This window comes from Adiantum capillus-veneris, chromosome 17 (assembly GCF_014529385.1).
Source record: "Adiantum capillus-veneris isolate H3 chromosome 17, ASM1452938v2, whole genome shotgun sequence".
Classification (NCBI taxonomy): Eukaryota; Viridiplantae; Streptophyta; class Polypodiopsida; order Polypodiales; family Pteridaceae; genus Adiantum; species Adiantum capillus-veneris.
The window spans coordinates 69396441-69403818 of record NC_140947.1 but is presented as its reverse complement, the minus strand read 5'-3'; positions in this window follow the sequence as shown (position 1 = coordinate 69403818).

The window sequence follows — 7378 nt, the reverse complement described above, 5'->3', positions numbered from 1 at the left end:
AATGGTCAGTTGAGTACAATTTAAATTTTATTTTGTATACGTAGAATGCCAACCTACCATGTAATGTGTGATATGTTGCCCACCCCACCCTGTAAGGTAAGCCTTTTTCCAATCCAGCAAGGCTGCTTGAAATGATGTGAGCTTACTTTGGTCCCAAGAATGTTGCTCAAGGTAGTGGAAAATTTTATCTAGTGATTTCCACACGTTCGCCTTGTGATTCTGGATTGCCCCACCACCAGCATTGTCTTTAACCACTTTATGTAACTGTTTCCATTTGTTGAACAGGATTCTCCTTTCTTCTCTATCTGAATCTTTGAGGCTAAACCCAAGAAACCTTCTTGCCTTCACTCCGCCTATCAATGCTTTCCTCGGTACCTTATACCGACTTTGAGACATCTTAGGGTCCTCTTCAATTTTGACATTGCCTCCATGCAAACCAATGTCTGAGAGCACTCCCTCTAATGCTTTGATCACTCTTTTCGACTCACTCTCTGGCTTTAATGTCCATGCAAAACATATGTACAAATGAACCACCTTTTCAATTATTCGACAAAGTGCATGAAGTGTACAGACGTGAACTCTACTCAGAGGAATATCAAGCACCGGTTTAAAAGTTTTATCTTGAAGATGTCTATTGGGAGCTCTAATCCATTGCACACTCTCAAGTGATTGTGCATCTGCCATGCAATATAAGCATGGATTTGCCACAGCTGCTCTGTGTGTTATGTTGTACATACACTTAAGAGTCTTTTATTCACCTGCCATGTGCCATTCCACTGTGTAGTCGCCAAATCCTTCCACTGAAAGAACGGCTCCGTTTCTTTGTTCACTGATGATAGAAGGAATTTGGATTTGACTAAAAACCCAATCAAGGATTTCAAAATTTTCCTTATCAACCTGCAGTGAAAAATGAAAACACAAAATCAACAACCAAATAATCAATATTTTGTTATCAGAGATTGAACGAAGTATACCTGAAATGATCCTAGAGATAGAATGTTGTTTTCTGATTGCACGCTGAAGTATCGTGGATACTCTTTCGTTATTGATGTATCCAGAGCTCTGTTCATGAGGATAATGGTGACTCTCTCCAACTTCTTGTTCTTCAGGACCTCGCACTCGTCGAGCTTCAAAACAAACTTGAGAACCCCACCGCACTCGTCTCGACTGATGTCAAAGAAGTGAATTGCATACCTTTGCAATGCTTCAAGATCAACGAAGAGGTTGTTGTGCTCGTTAAACTGTACCTCTCTGCCGCCCTTGCCTAAGAACGTTGCTTCAATATGGAATGGTGACCCAAGTTTCTCAAACACCTCATCGTTTATGTGCCGGCGAGCAGCCTTTACATGTGATGGCTTTGGCAGCAATGATCCTCTCTGTAGTTTATTTTGAGATTTTTTAGCTAATGCTTTGAAGAGTGCCATGTATCCCATCTGCGAGATGCCACTCTCATCAAGTATTGCTTGCACTTCCATTTGTTCCAGCTGATTCTCGTTCATGAAGGAGGTAAGTAGCCTCCCTTTCAACTTACGAAATGTTTTCTGAGTTATCATCTCTTCAACTACTTCTTTTGGAACTAGACGGCTGTAATGCACTCCAGCATTGAAGCCTGCACCGTTCGAGTTTGGATGCAGTAAAGACCTGCCAAAAAAGCACAATGCGTTATGATCATGTATAGGAAAGTAAGTGTATCCACTTCTTAATATAGCACATTGAAGAAACAAACTTCGAGTTACCTTAAAGCTCGTATTCGTTTTTTCAGGCCACCACTACCAATCTTCATGTTCTCAAGGTTGCACAGATCTCGTTTTCTTTTCCGACTACCAAGCACGGTGTCTTTCTCTCGCAAACTTGTGATCTTCTTCTCAAGGCCTTGGATTGTCTCTTTGTTTGATGAAATCTTTTGAGAGCATGCTTCATTAAGTTTCTTCAGCTGCATGTTCTCCATTGCCAGGAAGTTTCTTTGCCTTTCTGCATTCAATCCTCTCATTTCCAAATATTCGGTGTATCCCAGTAGCCCATCCTTGCCATCGCCTGTGAAATGTAAGAGGTTAGTGATATTAGCAAAGGCAGGTGGCGCATTTGTCGTAGGATCCTTTGGATAAATAGACCCATCGGTCCACAAATCCAAATGATGTTCCTTGTTTGTCCTTCTAAGTTCTTTCTCCCGTTGAGATAAGAAAGACTCCTCCTACGTTTCTGCAACGGTGCGTACTCTTGCAATACATCAACATGAAGATGATGTGTGTTCTTTCTTTGGGTGAGTGTTAAAGATGAAGGGGCCGAGGATTGTAAGTTCAAATTAGTGTTTTCATCAGGAAAAGATGCGTTCTCCATTCCTAGAGTTGATAGAGAAGAAGACAGAGAAATGTCTCAGGTTTTGGGAGGGAAAGCCATATTCAGAGTTGATAGAGTTTGTGTGGCTTATGTTTCTGGAGGGAACGCTTGTAAGTTGGCATTTCAAATCATTAGTCATACGGTTAGTTGGATTCCTGACAAGAGAATGAAGGATAAGAATGATAAAGACGGCGGCTACCTACCAAAGAATGTCATTTTGGCTTTTTGTTGCACAGAAAAGTATCACATAAAATGCACAAGTTAACATTTTCATTTTCTCTCTCTAAGCCGACGTGGCACTTCTTACAGGGCCCAAAAGTGAGTCCAACTTTCTCTTAATGGCTTATAACCCTTGGTGCTAAGCAGGATTGGTGCACATGCTTGATCACCGTCCCTAACCAAGAGAAAGGAAGTACCATATTCTACAATGTGAAGACACATGAGAGCCATATGCAACCTTAAGTGGAGATGCAAGATATAGATTCAACAGAAAGTGGCGTGTATGACAATGATGCTTCATCTACAACATTAGAAGAGGGTGTAGAGGAGGGCTTAATGTAATTGTGTCTTGATCTATTTGGGATAAATGTAAAAAAGGAAGCATCCTTATATAATGTGGAGTTCAAGGAGTACTAAAGAAAATCCAAAAGCAATCATAGAGCCTACTAAAGTGAACGTAAGAAGCATGTTAGGAGAAGATTTGACGGAACAAGAAAAGAAAGAGTATGAAGATATGTTTGCCAAGTTTCCAAAGTTATTTTTATTAAATATACGGAGTCGCAAAAAGCAAAAGGGGTCGAGAATAGAAATAACCTAAAATAAGGCACCAAGCTAAAGGTTCAAAATCTTAGGAGATTGGGGTCATTCATGTGAGGGCACTTTGTGAAGAGGTGACAAAGATTTTAGAAGAAAATTTTATCGTTCAAGTGGAGGAGTCTGAATGGGTCTCTCCAGTGGTTATTGTACCCAAGAAGAATGGGATATTTAGGGTATGCATTGATTGTAAACCTTTGAATGCCGCCACAAAAAGGAATCATTATCCACTACCCTTTTAGGGTGAAATCCTCAATCAGGTTGTAGATCATGAACACTACTCAACCATGGATGGATTTTTTGGCTACTTTCAAATCTTGACAGCGATTGAAGATCAATTGAAGGCTACCTTCATTACTCATTGGGATTGTTTTGCCTAGAAGAGAATGCCTTTTGCACTTGTTAATGCATATGCTACCTTTCAAGGGTGGATGAATATAGTGTTTTGTCCCTACTTAGGTTAGTTCATTTGAGTTTTCATTAAAGAATTTGGATGTTATAGCTCCAAGATCACACATTTGGAGAATCTGAGGTTGAGTTTTGAGAGACTTCAATAAGAAGTTTTCTCATGCCAGAGTTTGAGAAAGTTAAGGCTTTATTGCTTATGGATCCACCTAACAATACAAAGGATTTGTCATCATTTGTACATAAGCTCAAGTACCTATCACAGGTTTTTTCGATACTATGTCAATATGTGTATCCTCTCCAAAATTGAGCCAAAGAGTTGATGGTATCAATGAGGTATTGTGTGCTTTACCAACAGTGAGTTCTCCCAACTTGAGATCAATTTTTTATGTATCTATTTATGCGGGAATCATTAGCTTTTGGGTCGCCCTCTTGCAAAAGCAAGGTAGAAACTTCAAACCAATCTATTTTGAGAGCAATATAAAGAATGTAGGTGAGTGCTCCTGCACAAAAATGGAAGAGTGGGTATTTGCATTGGTTCTTGCTTTTTGTAGGTTCAAGACGTATTTGTTGTCACAAAAGTTCTATGTGCTCACCACATCAAATCTTTTGTCGGATGTAGTACAACACATGAAGCCTAGCAAGCACATATAGAAGTTGGCTATGAAGCTATAAGAGTATGAGTTTGAGTCCAAAGTGGATCATTTCATTAAAGATCACCTGGCAGACATAGTGGTACACAAGGGAGGGGAGCTACTGCCTTACCCAAGAGTTGACAAGGATGATTATGAAGAGGATCAAGGTGGATATTTTGGATGTGTATATGATGATGTTTGATGGTGCATACATGAAATTTTTTCAAAAGGCAAGTGGTGAGGTGATCATCAAGAATCAAAAGGCGATGTAACCGTTTCTAGAGCTTGTTAGGAATAAAGGCATAGCTAAGTATAGACTAGAGTGGTTTACTTGATGGAGAGATATAATTCTCACACACAAGAGAGATAATAGAGAAGAGAGAGAGAGAGAGAGAGAGAGAGAGAGAGAACAATATATGCCGTTCACCCAATGTGGGATTTGTCCACGTGAAAGTAGCCACTCAATGGCTTTGCACTTCAAACTAGAAGTAGGTTAGAAAGGGATTATACCCTTAATGGAACTCCCGCCTTCCTTCGCTCTCACCACCTCACACATATCTTGCTTCACCAACTCCACCATCCACAATCACAATATATTTTGTGTGTAGACAAGGCCTCCTTTTATAGGCCAAAAGGGTTGCCCTCTCTCATGAGTGACACCCGTGTGTGTAGCCACCATTGTGTAGACAACTCCATTGAGTTGAACTCTCCCATGCACCCATATGTGGCCGCCCTTAGGTAGCCAAGTCTACCTGAAACTCGTCCATTCACCCATGTGTAGCCGTAGAGAATTTCAATAGAAACTCATCCACCGGCCATTGAATTCGGATATCGGTAAAAGACTCTCGACCACCAACCATCCAAGTTCAGGTTTCTCTTTAAAAATATTGAATAAATATTCAAGGTAGGATGAAAACTTTGCAACCATTAGACAATGCCTCTTGAACATATCCAATATCTCTGCATGTAGATGAAACACTGGGAGACCTGATTTAGACTCCGTATGCCAAAACAAGTGATTATCCCAAAAATTATGATTCAGGTAACACCAAAACTAATCTGCTTCTTCATCAAACTGATCTGATTCAAGTCTTAAAAATAAGAATTTGAACTCTCCTTCACACACAAAAAACATCACCAAGATGGATTTCTCACATCCCCTCTCAAAAACATAAAGAAATTCACTTTCTAGTAGCTGCAAAACTGTCCAATCAATGATATCTCCCTGAAACTGAAAAATTTTGACTTTTGTTCCTTGAACAACTTCCCTTATGTCATCAAGCATGAAGACATAAAACCAATGAGATTTAAGTATATCAACATCATCTCCTCCATCAACAACATTACATAGAAATGTAGAACCATCTTCAGGAAAACCCACTTCATCCCATCATCAGGAACTTGCAAAATACTTGTATAATCATCAGTCAAAACCATCTTCTCAGCATCAACAAAACCATTGACAATTGGAACTTGGTATAAATCATCAAAAATATCATCAAGAGACTGAACTTCATTGAAAAAAGATGAGCTTCCAATCTCCTTAATTGAACTCGTAAAAGCGCCAAGATAATTAAGATCATTCACGACAACAACATCATTCAAAACACCTTCCATAACATCAAGGTTTGAAGATGACTCCATATTCACGATTCGAGTAAGTTGAAGATTCAAATCCTCAATCTCACTATCCTTTTCCAAAACAACTTGCTTAAGAGCATCATTAACTTCATAACAGTAAGAAATATGCAAGCCAAACTCAGCATGAACCTGAGAAATCTCCACCATTAATGATGCCTTCTCTTCTTGAAGTTGAATGAGTTTGGAATCCGCTTCATTAGCCGCAACCATATTTGAACTCCTCTCATTATCCAACTCCAAAGAAAGCTTATGGATCATCTCAACTTGAGAAATAACAAGACTTTGTAGTTCAACAAATTCAGGTACATAACTTCTTTAAAAATCAGTATTATTATATCTTAAGTTTAAACAAAATTATCCTACTTTGCTTCCACTTTATGCATTCAGTCCACTGCAAACATTCAAGAAAAAAGTTCATTTCCTGATTCATATATACAATCTCCTGCAAATATTCAGTCTCTTGCATCTGTTCAGTTCCTTGTAAGTACAGTGTAGTGCTCTCTCTCTCTTGCAAGTATTCAGTATACTGCAAAGATGAAGCTTCCTGCACTTCAAAAATCTCCTGCACCTGATCCTGAATTTGAAATTTCTTGATTTTATATTCTTCCACAACATCCTTCATGCTTCTTTCATCCAAACCCTTTTTCCACTTGATCCATTTCCACCAAAAGAAAATAATCAGCAAATTCCAAGAGAGACTTCCACACCATTGAACACACGTAGAAATTTGTGGCAAACACCCCATGTTGGACTTCTCTAGACAAAAAGTCACTTCAGTCACTTGACTGTTGTATCCTTTAATTATAGAAATCAAAGATTGAACTCCATTCTTCACCTTTGAGAACATGTAGTTTGCTTCTTCTTTGTCAAAAAATGCTTCTTGAATATCTTTGACAAGATATTGATCATGTGAACACTTCTTGACTAATGATCGATTCTCTCCTTGAAGTCGATCGATCATAAAAATGGCTTGATTTATCACCATCTGATTTGAATATCTCTCATTCTTCAAATCTAATGAGAGATTGTTGATGATCATTGCTTGAGCAACAATGAGACTTTGAAATTCATGAAATTCACAAACAAAATCTCTTTGCAAATCGGTAAGTTTTTGTTCAGGGACCTGCATTATGGGATTTTGTAAATCAGGGACCTTCGGCATTGAAACTTGCAATTCAGGGACCTAAAATTCAAGATCCTTCTCTTCACAACCTGAATAACTCATATCCACTCCTGGAAATTGGCTTTCCGCCTTCAAAACTCCAAAAAACACTTCTGTATCAACACAAACACCTTCAAAACTGTCACTTGCAGGATACTTGTGCGCGTATGTCGCATGTGTCAATGCAAGGAACTTGCTGATACACTCTGTGCAAGCCACAAATGGATCCAAGCACACAACTAGCCTAAACTAGTAAGCTCAAAGATGACGATGGTGTGTCACTCACTGCTCTACGCTTGCTTTCGTGGAGGATTCCTCGCCGCGAAGAAGAGGGAGACGCCGCTACGCTGCGCTCAACCGCCTCGCCGCCGCTGTCATGCTACCG